Source organism: Lates calcarifer, unplaced genomic scaffold, assembly GCF_001640805.2.
Source record: "Lates calcarifer isolate ASB-BC8 unplaced genomic scaffold, TLL_Latcal_v3 _unitig_112_quiver_2279, whole genome shotgun sequence".
In the NCBI taxonomy this organism is placed as follows: Eukaryota; Metazoa; Chordata; class Actinopteri; family Centropomidae; genus Lates; species Lates calcarifer.
The window spans coordinates 4,289-24,424 of NW_026115308.1; the positions used below are offsets into that span (position 1 = coordinate 4,289).

Below are 20,136 nucleotides of genomic sequence, written 5' to 3' on the forward strand. Positions count from 1 at the left end.
CAGGGCTGAACCATTGTCATTAGAGGGGGCTGGGAGAGGCGGGAGGGGGAAGGGAGAGGAGAGAAACAAGTCCTGTTAGCGAGCTTCGGTGGCGCCCCCCTCTGGAAGGGCCAGGGCCCAGCACTTCAAACAGGTTGCATAGACAGACACACTCAGCCTCCAGCCGTCGCTATGGAGACCAGCCATATGGGAGGGGCGGCGGTGCGGGTTGGGAGACGGCCTTGGCTTTCCTGAATATCAGAAATGGTCCGTGTATGTAGATGTTTGTTTTGTTCTTTTTTTTTTTTTTTTTTTTTTCCTCAAATCTTAATACAAGTTCCTGGTGCATGGGCTTCATGGCTCCACAGCAGAAGAAGGAAGAGGTGTCACCTAATGTCAAGATGAAGATGAATGAAGAGGAGGGGCCCTGGGGAGGAAGATGAAACACGAGAATTAGTCAGGTCATTGAATGCATCAGAGGCCTCTGGTCAACAGATACAGACATAAACACAAGCAGTGTAATTAAGTGTTTTCTTATCACTATTATTAGCAAGTTACATTGCAGCTTATGCCTGGAATTATACTGTTAAATTTTTATATTAATTATTATATAATATTTATATATTCATTTTAAAATTCAATGGTTTAAAAAGCAGTTTACACAGGCTTAGAAAGTGTTGCTTGATAGCAGAAATTTACACCTAGCTTTAAGCTAATGTTAAAATTTCTGCACTGAACCACACCCCATTCTCTGGTCACATTTCAAACACCCCTGACTCGTTTGAGATGTAGCTTCAAAGCAGCCATTAAGTAACCATGTGTATTTTAAAGCCAATAATTTTGATTAATTACCTCTAAAATAAAATGGAAGTCTTCAATCAGTATTTGTTCTACCACTTTACATAAATACACTGATTTTTCATTCGCTCTCAAAGAGGACACAAGTGCCTCAAGTCCGGGTCTCCCTCCATTCTGCTGACTTACTAATGTGAACTGGTCGTAGACCTGCATCAGGTCCTCCATCCTGTGCTGTTCCAGCACCACAAAGTCATCCAGAGTGGCCGCTGCCTTTCCTGGCGCAGTCCTGGCAGTGGACCACATACTGCTTCTTGGACAGGAGCTCGCGGCGCACAAACAGCAGGTTGAACACCTCTACCTACAAAGGACGTGCACACACAAACACATGTATAAGAAGTGGCACCAACCTTGAATAACTTCAGTCTATAGGAAGAACACACTGATACAGAATTGTCATGTCAATTCTCTCGCATGGTAACTGTGATTTGTGAATCTGAATGGAGATGAAGAGCAGACACAGACTGCAGTGATGATGTCATCTACAGACAGATCCTGGAGCTGCCGCACAGACAGTGAGTAATGGAACAATTGCTAGGACACAATGACAGCGGACGCTGAATGGGATATGGAGACATTTCTGTGAAGCAGCTGAAAGCCCTGCATTCAAGTAAAACCATTAGCACACCCGCTAATTAGCTCAAACAAAAACTGACTCTGCCTTTAATGCAGTGTCAATGGAACAGCAAACTGCAGAGCTGTTAAATAAATGTCTCGCTCAAGTGCTACTAACAACTACCACATGGTTTCCTCCATACATATAACCTTATATTGTCCACTTCTAAATTATTTCATCTTTTTCGTGACAAAATTTCAATACACAATATGAAAAATCAGTATGACAAACCTTAAAGCTGAAGGATGAAATAACACCACAAACAGTTTTTAAAAAAACTATGATCTTATGATCCACAATCAACTAAAATATCAGTGCATTTGATGATTATATATACACACACGCATCAGTTTTTATCCCCTCATACATTTGGTACTGATCCAGCATGTAGGGTGGTGAGTATTATTCAGCATGTGAGCAGGAACAAGCGCACAGCGAGACAATTATCCTCCACTAGAAAATAAGTGTGAGCTGCAGAAATGTGAAATCCTGTTAAAATTCACACCCCTGATGCTGAAATGTTCCCGGTGTGCTTTACTGACCTCACAGATGGTGCAGTAGTGAGCCGGTTCGTCCCTCGTCCTCGGCCTCAGCACTGTTTCCTTGCCGGCCGACGCCAAGGCTTCCTTCACCCACTGGCACTGCTTCAACGTCCGCAGCAAGCAGTACCTGGAACAATGATACACAGTGTCAGGTAATGCAGAAAAAAAGGAGTGGAGTCAAACATAAGATGCAAACAATTCTGTGGCTCACTTGATCATCTCAAACAGCTTGTGGTCGGACACTTTGATGTTGCGAGCCATGTTCCAGGAGAGGTGCACCATGGGAACCATGGACTTGACGCTCTGCAGCTTGTTCCACTCATATCGCTCCACAGCCAGCTTGTACTGGTGGGCTGAAAACGCAGAGATTAAGACTGAAGTAAGTACAGTGGGAGCCATTATGTGGACAAACAGCTGCATTGGTTAAAATGGAAGCCTCTTATTTCAGTCACAGACACGACTGAAAAATGTCTGTGAAATGCATCTGGTGTAGACAGGAAATAAAATCCTGCTGTAATCAGCTCAGTAATCAGCTACAAAAGGTCAATAATCATCAGAAAAGCATTTCAAACATCACAGGAAAGGTCACGATATCAGATATAATTCCTGTTTGACAGGATTGTGAACTACTGCCCTTTCCCTGGGTAAATATACTTTTCCATATCTGCAGAATAAACCAATATCCCTTAATTCAACGCATACCCGTAAGAGGTCCTACGTTCCAGGCGATGTTGTTGCACCAGCCGATGGCCTGCACCCAGTGCACGGTGCCGGTGTTGAGCCACACCAGGTCGCCCGGACGCTGGATGAACCGGTAGACGGGCACGTCGGCCTCGTACAGGTCCTCCAGGTTGGGCCACCACGAGCCATCAGGAAGTTGATGTTGTTCCTGGAAGTGAGAAGGGAGGGGAGAAACGGAGTTGTGATGGATGCATGGAGTAAAGGATGGTGAAGGTGGGAAGTGGAGGCAGTCTGGTTCGTCTTACTTTTCACAGAAGTTGCTCATCACTCCCCAGTAAGGCTCAGGTACTGCAAACCATTCACAGTCTCCTGGACCAATGTTGATGTTGACGGCACAGAAGTTATTATGTTCCTGGTGACCTGGAGGGACCAACAGAACCTTGTCACTGGACAAATCTACACATCAAAACTAATACATGACTCACAGACCACATAATGAGACTGTAAACTTGCCCCAGAAAGCGCACTAACCTGGTATCCTGCTCCCAGGGACCTTCATGTACAGCTGAACCGTGTTCATACCCAGGATGGTGTGACCTACGTGGCTGAGCAGGTTGCCGGCGGATACAACTCGAGCGAAGGCCGGCAGTTTACTGAGCTCCTGGAGCTGCTGCTTCCACCTAGTAGAGAACAATCATTATGAGATTATGAGCTCACAGTGGAGAGCTTTTAATCTGAAATCTTTCAAGGGCACTAAATCATCAGTTTCGGGACATGATGATGAGACAGTGAGATGAAATCCATACTCACTTCCTTTCGTCCGACACATCGATGTTGGTTCCAAACTTAATGTGCTTTAAGGGTCCCCTTCTTTTGCGTGCAACACTGATGATACACAGAGAGAATTTATAATTAGCAACACACATGATGATAGATTTAGTGAAAATAAACAAAACAGGGATGTAGCAGGACTCAGGAGAAGGGTTGCCAACGATTATGACATAGTGTCTGAAATGTAATTACTTGGGTGGTGGCTCACATGCCAAAAATGAGACTGGATATTGTCTGGCTTTTGATGTTGTTTTAAATCTATTCTTCAAAAATAAAAGAATTCAGCCAAACCAAACCAAACTGACCAATTAAATATCCACGTCTGGAGCTTTTTAATGGAGAAAACTAATCCATGTAATAAATTAAGATAAAGAACAACACTAGGTACCTCTCTGCTGATGCTGGCTCTGTGTCTGAGGGTTCCTTTAGTGCCTTCTTCTCATTCTCCTCCTGAAAACAAACACATTAGTATTGTTTCTTAGTATCATCTGATTTCCTTCAGTCTCTCTGAACTTGAATTTAAGCGCAACTGACCCGCAGGGATTCCTGGAAGGAGGCAGCCTGATACTGGGCGTATTTGGCGATGGTGGTGTGGGCGCGGGCGCTTTCGCAGCGCCACATCTTCTTGGTGCCCGTCGGGTCCCAGTTCTCGTCTGCGGGCTGAGAGAGCTGGGTCCAGACCTCCACCAGGTGCTCCGGGTTGGCCTCCACCAACGTCTTTGTGGAGAACAGACCCAGGTCTGCAGAAGAAGGGACAGCAGAGTTTAGTTAACAGTAAAACACAATGCAAAGTATGCTCAGATCACTCGCCATCCTATGTTAGCTATTATAAGCAATGCATTTACCCAGTTTGAGTGCTCCAGCCAGTCCTCTGATGACAGTGACAGGGTTGGAGGGGTTTGTGCAGAACTGGTGCAGTGGGGGGAAGAAAGCGTCCCTCTTGTTCTCCAGCTGATCAGACAAAAAACAGGAAGTTAAAAGATGTACAAGTTTTTAAAAATCTTTTAAACTGCTACTAAATGACATCAAGTCATTTCAAAGTAGCTTGTTTTCCTCTGGGTAATACTCACATAGATGCTGGGTGTGGGGGGATTGAGCTTGTCTTTGGGCAGGGCTGGTGAGGGCGGAGGGGGCAACCGGGGCGGGGGGCACTTATCGAGGAGGATACTGCTGTTGGAGAGACCATTCTTCCCCAGGTTCCTGCACACAAGGAGTGTGGAAAATGTTTTCAGTCATGGCAACACACAGGTTACAAACTACAAACTACACACATGGTGGAACGCCACTTTTTACCAGTTAAAATGTAAAATATAGAAAGACGTGTTTCCAGTTGTCAAAATAAGTGGAACCTGATGGAGGAAGCTATTCAGCTGAAAAATCTGTGCTGAATAATATCTGCATGGCAACAAGGCTGCCCAGTAGCCTTCAGTGTTGTTTACAGTTACATAATTATTTGCCTCTGGTTCTGCAGTTACTCTGCTATTCCACAGGGAGGAGACATCTTCAAAACAAAAAAGCAGAGCTCGAATGATTCCTGCTCTCATTTACACTGACTGCAAATACAGTCAAGTAACCCAACTTACATCTATACCATTTTGGAAAACATGAAAGAAACGTATCAAACAGCATAGACATCCTCTCCACATCACAGGATGCCAAGCTAAAGCTAAGCTAAGGGAATTTGCCACACAGCAGAAATTATGGCCTGAATGAGGCCTGTTATTTGTCAAAACAATAACTTTCTTGCCAAGACCATCATTCCTGCCAAGAGGAATCAGGGTAGTGCCTGAGTGCATCAGCAGGACACCATGATGTGAAAGAAAGACAATGAGGCAGTTGAGTCTCACCTGCAGGCCTTCAGCACGTCTGTGGAGCTGGGGTAGATGGATATTGAAGATGACGATGATGACGATGAGGAGCCGTGTCCGTGGGGCGGCGTAGCTTTGAGGCCGGTGACGGTGGGCGGCTCAGCCTTCAGCGGGCTTTGAGAGTCCTCAGAGATGCCTCCTTTGCCGTTACCGTTCACAGCTGGTGCAGCAGATGTGGTGGTGGCCGCGGCGGTGGTCGTGGCGGCAGGACTCTGGGCGCCTGTCTGGGTGTGTTCTGAGGATTTGGGTGAGGGTGTGGCGGTGGATATGGCAGAGATGGGCGAGGAGGCAGCCGAGCTGCCCTGCGCGTGGGGGGTGGAAGGCAAGACAGCCGGGTGGATGTTGTTGACTTTCTTGTGGGGGCTCCGCCGTGGCGGATGCTGTGGTTGCAGTCCCTTCTAACGGTCCCTCGCCCTCCTCAGGGCCCTTCCCCCCTGCCAGCAGGGCAGATAGTCTAGGATTGTCTGCGCTAAGGCTCGGCTTCTCGCCACCTTCTGCCACCTTGCCACCATCCCCCGAGTGGACGTGATTGGCCAGGCCGCCTGCCTGTGCCGCTTTCCCGTCAGCTGGTGGCGGCGGCGTCTTGCCCTCCGAGCCTCCGTTGCCGAGGGACGCGGCTGCCGTGACGAGGGCGGCTGCGGTGTTGCTATCTTTGGTAGCGGACGCACCGGGTGCTGCTCCACCTGAGGTAGAGGAGGGCGGTAGGGATGGAGGGGATGGGAGGTGGTTGTGGGGCTGCTGCCGTGGCGATGGGGCGTTAGTGGAATGTCCAACCTGATTGTTGGGGTGCACAGGGGCGGTGGAGTTGGGGGTCTGTGAGTGAGAGGGGGTCCCTTCACTGCTGGAGCCTGTCGCATGTGGAATAGACCCCTTCTGAAGCCCCTGAGGGAAGAAGAGAACAACTGTTAAGAGTCAAAGTAAAACAGAGAGATGGGGCGACTTGTCTTGTGTGTCAATGAAGAGGCTATAATGTCAAAACAAGAGCCTAAAATGTGAGTTGGGAGCCCCACTTTTTTCTATTTTTACATCTGTCTACATCTCTTGGCTCCTTCATACTTACAGGAGTAAGTACAGGAGTCTCATGAGAGGGATTTCACTGCTTGTTTCAAGAAACTGCTCGATGGATTTCCTCAATGGTTTTTGACAGCTTTTTTTTTTTAACAACAGAGCCAAGTAGGTCAGTAGGATGAAACAGAATTATATCCATATCCATTTCTTAGCTGAGCGACAGACAACTTGCCGGGGGGAGTTTTAATTAATAATAATAATTCTGAACATGTGGCTGCTCTGTCACTGGCACTGAAAATAAAAAAAAAACCCACAGGAGTAGTGGTTGATGTCTGACCTGAGAGGAGTTTAGGTGCAGGGCCTGTCGCGGCGTGGCGTCCTGTGTTTGCGTGCTTGTGCAGGTGTGAGGTAGCAGTGCTGCGTCGCCGCTGCCGGCAGGTTGCAGGTAAGGCACGTCTCCGTTGGGTCCTGTGTCTGTGGGCCCTGGCTGATTATTACTACTACTACTACTACTACTGTTACTGACACTCTTACTATTATCACCCACGGGGAGAGAGTCTGAGGGTCCGTGTGGCCCGGCGCCCACGGGCCCGTTGGCCAGCGGCTGCGGCGGGCACAGCGGCCGGTGGGGTCCCAGGTGGGGCCGGGTCTGGTGGAGGCTGGGGTTCGTGGAGGGGAGGGAGTTGGAGGTGGGGCCATTGGGGAGAGAGGGGCGCACCTGACCTCCTGAGGCATTCTGTCTCATCTGTAAAAAAACAAAACAAACATGGCAGCGATAAAACACTACAGTTTACATTTAAATACAGCTTAAAAAGTAGCTTCTGCGCATATTTTTTTATATCTGTGTAAACTCTGTTGAAGAACCAGATAGGTGAGCTTTACCACCACAAGACAAGTCACTGTCAGTCAAAAAAAAAAACACACCTCCTTACTTGTCAATGTTTAAACTTCACTGCACTCACTCGTAGCATCTTATGTGCCAAACCACAGTGGTTTTAATGCCTACGCATTCCGTAAAACACCAAAAGGATTTGAGTAGCCTGAGTCACATCTGAATACTAGTGTAGGACCATAAATTATGCAGTGTTTACGCTCTGAATTAGTGAGTTTATTCATCTTAACATCACAGTTTAAGCCTTCACGTACCCAATAACACACTGCGATCTGTGTGTGTGCCCCACTGCATTACATTTCCACAGTCACTGCTTCGCTTCATGCATACATGTCAATGTAAAATTACTAAAATATTCATGTGCTGTATAGTACCATAAATTGACTGTAAATTATTCAAGTTTAAGACTATAAATGATTAAAACTCAATTTGTTTTTACATGTGTACGTGTGTGTATTTCTGCTGATTCATCAGGCATACCCTGATAGCTGTTAGAAATGAAATGCTTTGTTTGAGCCTTACACACAGTAAATGATAGTCTAAGATAAAGCTCAATATTGAATAAGAGTTTTATCTTGTGTGTGTGTGTGATACTACAGATTTTTACCTGGTGCTGGTGCTGCTGCATCATGGTGAGCTGAGCCTCCAGCTGCTCCAACATCTGAAGCTGCGGCGGCTTCAGGCTGGCCCTGTTACTCCGCAACTGTTCCAGCACCTGATAAAGACGGAGAGTGGAAACTGGATGGGGTCTCTGCTCAGATGATTATTGATAAAATTAAATATGGAGGTAGTGAGCTGTTACCAACCTGCAATTTCTGTGGGGAGAGGTACCAGTTGGGAACTGGCTGTGCTGGATTACTGGCCCATGAATCACCCTGAAGATTGGAAGAGTACATGTAAGGTGTAACAGTCAAATTAAGGACTCAGACTTTAAAATGCATGATTGTAACTTCTGAGAGAAATGCAGTTGATGATGCTGTCGCTGTCGTATTCACCTTGGCAGGGCTGGAGGCTCTCCTCCTCTTTGCTGGGCAGGACTGGTCCTCTGCTTGGCTTAGCGGGCCCACGTGAGGGGGCAGAGACTGACCCGAGCCCCCGCCCTCTGCACTGTGATTGGGCTTACAAGCCTGGAGGAGGGGTTGGCGGGAGCGCAGGCAAAAAGAAGAAAAAGAGGGAGGATATAAAGGCCATGGAGAGACAGAAGGAGATGGAATAGGGTGAAAGGAGGGAAAATGAAATATGAAGAAAACAGTGCAGCAAGAGGGAGGGGTCAGAGGGCAAAGAAAAGCAGGGGGTGGAGAAAAAGGAGGAGAAAAAAAGGAGAACGATATTGTCATTCTATGTTGGTGCTTAAACAAACAAGCAGGACATGTAGAGCAAAACATTCCTGTGTATCTGAAGGTGTTGCTTCATAGGGCAACAACAGCCCCAGGGCATTTCTCCTGTTTAGAGGAATGCTGGTGGAAATTCACCACTAAGCCTTCTCATCAACACCTGCAGCACTCCAACTCATCGCAATGACTCTTAATACAAGTCTGCACAGCATTTCAGTGTAATGCTTTTTACGCTTTCAGACAATATAAGGGGAGTTGCAGCTGTTTGAGGGCACGATAGCATAACTCAACCTTTAAAGCCAAAGATTACAACACATTCCACACACTGAGAGCCTTACCGTTACCTCTGAGGGACCATATGAGCCAGATGTGACTGCTCAGGAATTTAGTTTCACAAAAACTCAGTTATTTTCTTTTTAAGTTCAAAATTGTTTCCTGAAAGAGTGGGAAATGTGCATCATTTATACATGTTGCATTAGAAAAAGTGAGCAACCAAAAAAATGCTATGTGTTTTATTAACTATCAAGTGTAATTTTCTCATTATGTATCTATATTATGAAGTCACATCTGACCAATTTTAAACCTATCCATCCATCAACATCCCCGTTCCAAACTCACTCACACTGGAATAGGTCTCACAGTGAATTGACTCTCACCAAGTCAAAGCAGCTAAATCAACATATTCCAATGCTACAAGTTGATGACACAACAACAATCACACACACGCACACAAACATGGACACACCAGAACTCGCACTCGCATCTACTGTATGATGAGCATGAATGAATGGAGTGGTAATGGAACACTAGGGGGCGTTGCTGGGGCTTTGTGAGCAGCTGCAGGACATCTAAGGTCAACTACTGAGGAGGGAGGAGGAGGGAGGAAGAGGGAGAGGGAGGAAGGAAGAAGGGGGAGTTGGACAGAGCCAATAGGAAGCCTGGGTGCGCTTTACGGCAGCACGACCTCACCGATCACACTGGGGTGGGGGGCCGGGGTCAAAAGCCAAAAACGTCAATGAGTGTGAGAATTAGAAACACAGCCACTTGACTTGGTATTACAGCACTTGATCTCTTCAGAAAGGCAATCTCTCCCAGTGTAAACCAAAGCAGATTAAAAAAAAACAAAAAAAACAACAACAACAACAAACAAGTGTGATCCAGGTTCAACAAGTTCACCTCCTACAACTGGATTTGTCAATGAAGTGCAGGGGGGTGTAATCCTGAATACCACGTCAGATTAAGAACAGGATTAATAGAAGGAAATTGAATGGGAAAGAATTAAGAAAAGCCTTGATTTATTTTTTTATTTTTTTACTTCTACTGAGCGTGATGGGTGAAGCCGAGTGACTACTGCGCTGTGGAGAGGAGAGGGAGTGCAGGACTTGGGTAACACTTGGCTGGACACCTCCTAATTTAAAACAGATGCCATAAAGCTGCCATGGCTGCATTAGTGTAGCCAATTGAAACTGAGCGTGACTTATTCAATTTCTGTTATCGTGATGCACGACGTAGCAGAAAAATTCATTGTGAGTTTTTGTTGGCTTCTTTAGACATCACACAGTGTGGAAGGTGGAGTTAAGCTCAAGTGTTACCCATCAGTGTGTACAACAGTGCATGCGCTTGTGTTGACCTGTAGATATGTCTGTGTGTACATTACGATTATGTGTATGAGTGCCTATGTGTCTGAGTGTGCACTCAGTCAAAAGGAGGGGAAGGAAGAGGAGGGAGGGAGGTGGGGTTGGGTTGGGTGGGGGGAGTAGGTGTAAGTTGCTCTATCTGGTCTCTCACCTGCTGTGGTGCACTGCTCAGGCCTCCCTGCCTGGAGGTTAGCTCAGCTGGGATTGGCAGACTCCATGCCTCCTCAATAAGAGGGAGCATTTTACTTTTACCCTGTAGGCTACTGAGCTGGGGGTTACTCAACTGAGCCTAGGGGAATGGAAAACGACGTGAAAAAACAAAAAAATAATAAAACACAAGGCTTTCTTTTAAAAAAACGATGACCTCAAAACAAGGAAATGATCAGCAATGGTAAATAGGTAGAGGTTACAAAACAAGTGAGGCTAAGTTGGAAAACTGACGATATGCAAACTTGTGTCTTGGCTGGCTATCATACCTATGTCATGTACAGTATCAACCACACAAAGGAGGTATTACATTCAGCAACAGTAATCCCAAACACAATTACAAGTCCATTAAAACAAGCAGCTGAGCTTGTCTTAATGCCATGAATATATGCTAACATAACTGGTGGAAATGCAACATTCCTTCATGCATATGTAAAGGAAAATGACATTGCTTGGACAAAAATATAGATGAATAAATTAACACATGAGATATGGGGACTGTCAGAACCCCAGCTGTTTAATCTATGAAAGAATAAGGGAAAAGTCCCATAAATAATCCTTAAAACAAGGTAAATTATTCCTATTATTCCTCAAGGGGGCTACAGTAATTGTTTTTCCTCCCCTTATATTATGAAACACAGCTTAAGCAACAAAGACTTGAGCTTGGCATGAGTTAAGGTCTTGAGAGAATGAGAGGTAATAAAGCCCAGAAAAAATAAAATGGCACCAGACCCCTCCTGGATTTTACTCTATTTTGAATCCTGAATTCATTTTGAGTTCAGCTCCCTGGATTCAAAAGTTTCCTTTGTGCCTAATAGGATAATCACATCCCTGTGGATTAATATATGGACTGATTCAACACAGTCGTGGCCTTGCAGGGATGTTAACAAAGGACAGGAAGAGGCAGGAGAGTACAATGATGGCTGTACAACAGACAACCCCTTAGAAGCTGTAGTCTGTGCTGCTGGAAGGGGGTTTTAAGTTTGGGAAGGTTCAGGAAAGGAAGAGGCTGCTGCTGAGGGAGACAACCATCAGCTTGCACTGGACCTGGTCAAACTTTCTCCAGCAATCCTAAACACCTGGTTTACGCCACATTATGTACAGTACATTGGAGCAATTCAGTTATTTGTTATTGTTAATGCCTTTTCTTCTTCCATCTACATCCTGTGGCACTCACTGCATGTCCTCTACCTGCAATCAATTAGGGATGTCCCAAACTGTCCCAACTAAGCTCTGTTAAAATGCTAGAAGTCAACAGCTTGTACACCAAATACAATGACAGGACACTATACACCATATTATAGGAAAGCTGTGATGGAGGCTACACTTCCTTGCAGCATTTAACTGCTTTACTGACTTCTGTTAGAAAAACCAACTAGGAGACACCCCTCCTTTTAATTTATAGCATCTATGCTGGCAGTGTGCATCTGAGAGCAGCCATTTTTGCTGAACAAAGGTTCACTTTGTATCTATTTTAGCCACATTTTACAGGTGCAGCACACCTGTAAATGCTAGTTTTGGTAGACGACTGCACTAAAACCTCTGTGTACTGTCTGATCTTTCTCATTTCTCTCTCCACCCACCTGCAGGCATTTGATGCGGTGGGTTAGCGCGGTGGTGTTGGTGCAGCCCTTGCTGCGTGTGGCATTGATGTAGCACTTGATGGCGTCGTGCGGCTGGTTGCAGGACTCGTAGAGCGTGCCCAGATCCATCCAGGCGGCGGCGTGGCTGTGATCCAGCTGCACGGCACAGATGTAGGCCTGCAGAGCGTCCATGGGTTGGTTCTGCTGCTGGTACAACACCCTGTGGAGGGGGGAGGTCAGGGATGGGATGAGAGGAAAATGGTGAGAAGAAGTGTTTTTTTTCATGCAATGGATATATAAGGAATAATAAAGTGATTGAAGCAAAGGCAGATTAAGAAAACAATAGAAAAGAAAAAGTAAGGAGTTAGGTCACTCCAAAATGTCCATTCACAAGCCTACAGTTAAAAACAGCAGCATATATTTATCTACAGTCTGTGGCACAGATACTTAGACTGTTAAAAATGAATGGAATTCCAGCCTTAGTGATCCTTACCCTATAGAGCACCAGGTATCTGCACTGGCCTCTGATTTGTCTATGGATTGCCGATAGGAGATGAAGGCGTCCTGGACCTTCCCAATACTAGAGTAGCACCTGCAGGAGATACAGGCTGTCAGGATTGTGCAACAGACATGGAAAACATTTCAGCACATAAAATATGTCAAGTAACTTACGCATAAATACACAGATACATAGACGCATAGCTTCTTTCTGCAGATTTTCTTAATCTAAACATCAGATTTTTCCCAGACTTATTCTTGCATGGAACATTGGGTGACATATATTAGAAAAAAGTTTCTTTGAGAGATTTCCCAAACAAATCCACATGATCAGGACAGAGCCCGATCCAAGCCTTTTATAAATCATTAGTATTAGCCATGTAAAGCCTGATCCTGTTCCAGTTATTTGAGCAGCAGGCTTGAAGAAGATCTGAACTACCCCTCTTCATCCATACAAAAACAATTAAGCATAAAGCTGCTATTAATCAACTGACTGTGATCGACCCCCATACCCCTTATCACTCCATAACTGAATAATATCATTATTGCTCTAAAAAAAAGCAAAACAGTGATGTAATGTCAACATTTCAGATGATAATTTCAATTCTTTCAGATAAATGACAGACATTAATAACACTAAATCATCTTTTAAAAGCGTGGCGTGACGTACCTGCCAAGGAAGTACCAGGACTGTCCAGAGTTGGGGTCGGCCTCCAGAGATTTCTGCAGACACTGGATGGCATAGCTGTCCCTGCTGGCTCTGTCTCCGAGCTGTTCCACTGTGTGATGCATCCAGCCTGGAAAATGTCAAATTAATCAGTCTCTTAGACAGAAAGATTTTTTTCACTGCTGGCCTCTTTTTTTCTTTTTTTTAAGAAAAGCCAACACACAACTTAAATGTGCACTCAATTCAAAACATGTTTGAATGTTGAGCTTAATATCCAAAGACAAAATCTTTTAAATGCTATGATTTCCTAAGTGCACTTAAAACCCATACAACTAAATGACACGTAACACCGATAATATCTTAGTTGAGACAGAAGCGAAACCGAGGTGAGTTTTCTCAGTTTCAAAGGAAAAGGAAGTTCCCTTACAATATTATACAATGTAGTCTGCTTTCACCATCTACACAAGCTACACAGCAAGTGATCTTGTTTGTCAAACTATAACTGACTTACCAAGCTGCTGCAGGGTAGTGGCCTTCACCTGTGCAGGAAGATCCTCCGTCTGCAGAAGGCTCTCATAGGCCTCCTTGGCAGCCCGGTATCTCTTCTGAATATAGGGGAACAGAGGGGGGCCAAGGAGAGCAATGGTAGAGGGAGTGTAGCAAGAAATGAGCAGAGTGGGTTTGGGAGAGGGTGATGAGGGAAGACAGAGAGAACGAAACACAATTTAGAAAGTGTTTATACCATCATCTTGTGAAGCACAGAAAAATATCGTCCTGATGGCCTTCCCCGCTCCTCCAAATTTAATTTTAATTCTGCATCTAAAGATCTGCTGCTCAATGGCTGCAACCATTATAAGACTTCCACTGCAGTGCTGTGTTGTGATACAGCACAAATAAAAAACATGTTACTTGTGTAGCGCTGCTACTCCCAGAGCTGCTGAGAGCTACTGTACTTCTCCACTGAAACCGACATAAAGAGAAAGGGAGACCACCAGCATACAAAAGAGGGGGGAGACAGACTTTCTTGTTTCCGTGGCAACCCCGTCGATCGTCTGAGAGTAATCTCCCATCCCCTCCCGCATGCCACCCACTCATGCACGCACCCAGCTCCCCTCCTCAATTTGTCAGCACCTGGTTCAAAATACAAAATACAAAAAGAAAAAAAAAAACAGGGCTATCCCGGCATTCAGACGCCCTGTGATTTTACAGTGGCGGCTGGGTTATGAGCTATAGCCTTGCCGTTGGACGTTCAATCAGCATGCAGCACTTGGCTCGCAATTACGAATGACAGAAAGAAAATAAATGTCCTGTGTCCTTGGGAGCAAACATAAGCAAACTGAAGCATAGATTAAATAAAGGAGAAGGCACTTACCTGAATCTCATACAAATGAGCAATGTGGAACTGAACTGTAAAAGCAAAGAAGAGGAAACATGTTAGGTAGAGGTAATTTAGGATTTAAGAAAGGTTTCCCACCCTCAACAGTCTTAGACCTCCCCATAGTCTTTTCAAGTCTTTGAAAAGTAATGCTGCGTTGTCAATAAATAGGTGTCAGAAACCCCAAGGTTGCCTGTCTACATTAAGTGTAACAGACCAGATAGGTAGCTGTGCTCCTGGCAGCACCTTCCTTTGTCTGGAGCGCTGCAGTGTCTGATCTAAGCTGCCTGAGTGACTCTCAGCAGATGGAGAGAGAGAGAGAGGAGGGAGAGGGAGAGAGAGAGGGGAAGAAAGACGGGGGCTGCCCTTGCTATATGTGTGTGTGTGTGTGTGTGTGTGTGCGCGTGTTAGAGAGAATAGGAATGAGGGGGACACAATGAGGCAAAAGGCAAACAGCGAGAGGCTGGGCAAAAATGGATATTGCCGTCGCCAAGGTAACAGGTACTGGGGTGGGAGAGATGAGATGGCAGCGGCATATCAAATAATGCCAGTGCTCTAACCAGACCGAACCCCAGCAGCTGACCATAATCTAACACTTTGTACTGAAGACAGTGAACACTGTAAGGTATTAGACATCCCCTGCTGCTGTTACTTATTTATATAAAAAAGTCCACAATTAATAGCTCAACATACATTTCTGAAATGAAAAAGAAAAAACAGAAAATTCATACTTTTCCATCATCTATTTTAAGTTTCAAGTTAGCATATAATCAATATATTCCTTAATATAATCATTAAATAGATACACAATAATTAAGGATGTTGCTTACTTTCAGCTTTGGACAAAGTGCAGGGTTGGAGTCAATCAAAGCCAGCTGAAAATGCTGTGAGAAAAAATTGGTAGAAATGAGTAAAAGCACATCCAGAATGACTGTTTTTGTCATGACTGCCTGGATTTTCAGTCTCAAAGTAATCCCCTCTGCATATTATTATTCATCAGTAGCTGCCAGCAGACACTCAGTGGCCTTGTCACAGCGGGAGCCCTGTCGCTTTCTGTACGACTCCACTCGCTCACGGTGCTAAACTCATCTTGATGTTGACAATAACTCATATCACTTCCTGCATGTGCTTCATAATAAACACTATTCCATTTAGACTATTTTAAAATGGGCTCTGTGTTATTATGGTTAATCGATGAGTCTACTGCTGTAGTGTGTATTTGGGTTTTAACCTACCTTTAGGCTTGACTCATAGTCTGTGTTGACTTTGAACATGAGACCTAAGCGTAGGTGGATCTCCTTGGCCGGGTGAACCCTGGGTCAATGTACAGCACCTCCTGGAATGCTTTGATCGCCCTGCAAGGAACAGGTGGGAAAATTATCAAGAAAAGGAAAATGAACGGTACTGAAAACAAAGACGCAACGCTTCATTTTGTTCTGGACCGAATGAGCCAAACAACAGGTGTGAGCTGCAGCAGATTCTGTTGCTCAGACAGTCAGTGCTCATTCAAGTCACGCTGTGTGTTTGCCACCTTGAACTGAATACTAAAGATGTTCTTTCCACAGTAACAGAGAGCAGCCCACTGGTTATTTGCTTGCTTCACAGTCATTATAAATCAACTAATGTTGCAGTAGAAAGTTAGTCGATGCAAGCTTTTTTTTACTAAATGCTCAAGTGTCATAAGAAATGTAGCACGCAGGTAGCAATTTCAACAAACTCATCAGCATTTCCTAAATATTCACAGGTGAATGTGTGCCTCTTAAAAACAGTTTGACTGCACTTTTTCCAGCAGCCACTGACAACAATAGCCAGGGTTTACATCTTTTTATCTGTGCAGAGATTTGAGCTGATTCTTTGTTAGCCAGAACTGACTCCTCTCTGGTTGTGGTGTTGCCATGGAAACAACATAGGACGACTTTACTCAGAGGCAGTTTTCCAGCTGGTTAACAACATGTACATAAACATATACAGACCCAACTGAGCCATTTTAGGCCTGGTCTCGCTCACACAGATGATCTTAGTTGCTCTTGAATGGACTTGTTTTTCCACTGTATGGTATTTGCCTTATGTAAAGTGTATTCAGCTGTTCAGCAACAGGTTTGTTTGACAATTTGTAATAAAATGCCATGTGATTTGTTTAGCCATATCTGAAGTATTCAAGCTCCTATTCCAGGAAGTAATGCATTATGATTGATGTGATTTTCATGTAGTTTGATCAAATATTTTATTATTGCATGACATCTATTTAAATTTACATTCTACTCAGTGTATTTGTTAATGCTCTGTATTCTGTTAAATTTCTCAATCCAAGTCTAAAAGAAAAATAGCTAAGCTAACACTTGAGTTACCCTTTAGCACTGTCCATTAATGTGGATTTAATGAAGCTACATTGAAATTGTATCCAAGACTGGAATATTATTCCACTCATTAATGTGCACTGTTTTTATGCTTGTGAAATAAAAAGAAAGTTGGTACTCACCACTGAAAGGCATTATAGTGGAAGTAGACCATTCCCAGGCCATACAGAAAGGCAGCATTCTGGGTGGAAAAGGTGCAAGATCATTATTACAAATAGAAATTTCAGATTCACAATGTTTGACAAATCTAACTAAACTGAAGCAACTTAAGAATGTACAAGCATCACCTATTTATTTGCTACTGTGCAATGAAAACACTGAGTTTTATTGTTCAGTTGTATTTCCTCAAATGAAAATTTTACCAAAATTTTTCATGGTGTCAAAAAGTCTATTGCCTACCTTGGTAACCAATATCAAAGCTGCTGATTCAACCCTCACTAAATCAACATGTTTCTGAAACTGTGTGTGTCCTTGTAAACAAAGGTTTATACACATTTACATAACCTTGCGGCTACATGGTACAGTTCAGTAATCGGAAAAACCAATAATGAGCTATCAATCTCACCGCAAAGTGTCACCTTAACAGGAAAAAGAGTTCAAGATGACTCCAACATGAAAACCGAAACCGCATCTTACGCCGGCATCTAACCCAACCGAGACCATACATGCTTCCTGTGTATGAGCGAATGAATGTGTGGGAAAGTGAGCAACATTGTGTGTGTGTGTGTGTGTGATTGAAAGTAGGTGAGAGTATCACTAACTGAATGAGTAAGTGAGCTTGTGGGCACGTGTGTTTGTGTGTGTTTTGTGTGTCTTACCTTCCAGTAGTCTGACTGTAAACTGTAGTACCTCTGGTATGCCGATAATGCTGTAATTAAAGTAGAGGGAAACAGGGAATTAATCGAGGATAAGATAGCGAGCAGTCAGAGTTGGAATGAAGCCAGCTGCAGAAGTCTATAAATTCCTTAAGTTGTAATAAAAGTTTAAAAAAGACTTTTGCAAGTATAAAATCTTAGGTTAGTTAATCATTTGTAAAAGAATTTAAAGTACATGGAAGGTATTTTAATTGAAGTGTTTGTCAAACCAGATGAGGACTAAGCAGAAACGTGTGAGGAATGGATCATTGTACAAACCACTTGAGCACAGATGAAAAGGAGAGATTACTCACCTTTTGGGTAATCCTCCAAGAGGAGGTTGAAGTGGCCGAGCTGGCAGAATAACTCAGGCTCCACTTTGCCCTCGGCCTTAAGGATGAGCGAATCGTAGCAGCGAACAGCCTGGGAGAGGGGAGACAAAAACAAACTGGCTCAACTGCGCGTGCCCGTCTGTCTGTCTGTATACATGCGCTGCACTTGAGAGAAAAAGCAGCACAGCACTGTAGCGATCTATGTTTGTATTACGCAAAGAGAAAGAACAAGTGGGGAGAAAGTGAGAGTGAAGATCACAGAGAGTAATAATGTCACAGAGAACTTTTCAAAGTCGCAGCATGGCTGACGTCAGCCCCCTAATTCTGGCCAAGCCGACTCAAATTCCTTTTCAGCAGATAAATATCAGCCCTAACTTACTGAAATGAGGTTTGCTGTAGATAAGGGTCCTTGAAGCTTTTTTCTTTCTTTCTTTCTTTTTTTTTTTTTTTTTTACTTCTTCTGTTACAGATCTTCCTGCCTTGATAAAAAGAGATACAACAGCAGCTGAGGCCTCTGAACAGGAGTTATACTACAGTTTAAGGGCCATGGCAGTGTTTTACTAATTTACTAAAAAAGCAATGGGCAGTATTAACACTATACATGGTACAGCCTGTGCTAGTTTACTTCTCCTCATGTGCATTTAACCATTTTCTGACAATAATAGTGAACATGCAACACCATTAATCACTGCTGGCACAGGTAAAGGCAGTCTATATTATATTCAAAATGCAACCCCCCCAGTTCTGAAGTTTCTCCAATTATGAACAAGAATTAAAAACACACACAATCAGGTGCAGACCAGTGTGAGCTTCAGTGAAGATAATCCACAGAGAGATAACTCATGTAAGACCACACACATGCTGAGTAACAAACTTCCTCAGGTTCATTCACCTCTTCTTCGCACTAATGCAATTACTACATTCTGAACAAAGAATCCGAACTTGGATTAAGAGTGCAGCATTTCCGTGAATTCCAAAGTAAGATAACTGCTGCACTGTACTTCCAATTTAAGAAATCGGCCCAAGAAATAAAATCAGATGTCACTGACAACCTGAGCACACACAAGTAGTCCAGGCTGTAAAAGGAAATCAAGCACGTACTGTCCGTGTCCCCTTCCTCACCAAGGCAAACAAACATAAGAGTGCCCTCCCTGGCACTCAGGTTTCTCTGGTGCCACGCTGAGATCACATCAAAAGATAACTCAGCTGGTCCCCAACGTCGAGTGCCGCTCTGCCATTGAAAGCCAAGAGAGGCAGCTGCGTGAAGTGAAGGAGACTAAGAAATTGCTTCCAAGTTTGCGCAGAAGTGGACGATTTTTCCATCTCTCGTCTCACAGTTTTTAAGGATGATCAACCTTTAATGCTTTTTTATGGAGCTGTAACCTTCGAAACAAACACAAAAACAAAGGCAAGCTGTTTGTCCTTGGTGGGTAGTGCTGTCAATGCCAAAAAAAGCTGTTACATAATCAAATACATTTCACATGGTTATACTGAAATGTAAAAAATCCTTTGCCAAGACCACATGCAGCAGATGCAGGCCACGACAGAAAGGCTGGCTACTGAGTGACGGCTCTTCACATCATCTATGATAAAGGCCAAGCTCTTCACCCTTCAGACATGAGGATTGGTCTTAAGAACACAACTTCAACAGGTTTACCCAGTGGCAATCGCAACAGCAGTTCATATATTACATGGCAATGCAGGAGACTGAGTGCCAACTGTTTCTAAAGCTGGATTTATACTAGAAGTAAGTAACAACCGTCTAGGTTTTGATTTATATCAGATTCTATCTGTTCATACTACCACAAACCACCCACATGAATTTATTGTACATGATTAGGCCCTGTAATGCTGTATTATACTCATTCTTCCACTCACTTTGTGATCCCAGTGACAATAGGAAGGTGCACCATCTCATTACTGAATAGGAGTCTACTGCAAATAGGCTACTACATGCAATCACTGTGTTTACATTCTATTATTCACTGTGGCAGAAAGCAGAGATTGTGGTGAGCGGAGG

At 44.1% G+C, this 20,136-nt stretch overlaps 1 pseudogene; it reads right to left on the reverse strand.

The window, feature by feature from the left end:
• Window positions 1-963: 963 nt before the first annotated feature.
• On the reverse strand, window positions 964-18,225 carry LOC108886553 (lysine-specific demethylase 6A-like; annotated as a pseudogene).
• Between the last annotated feature and the right edge of the window lie 1,911 nt (window positions 18,226-20,136).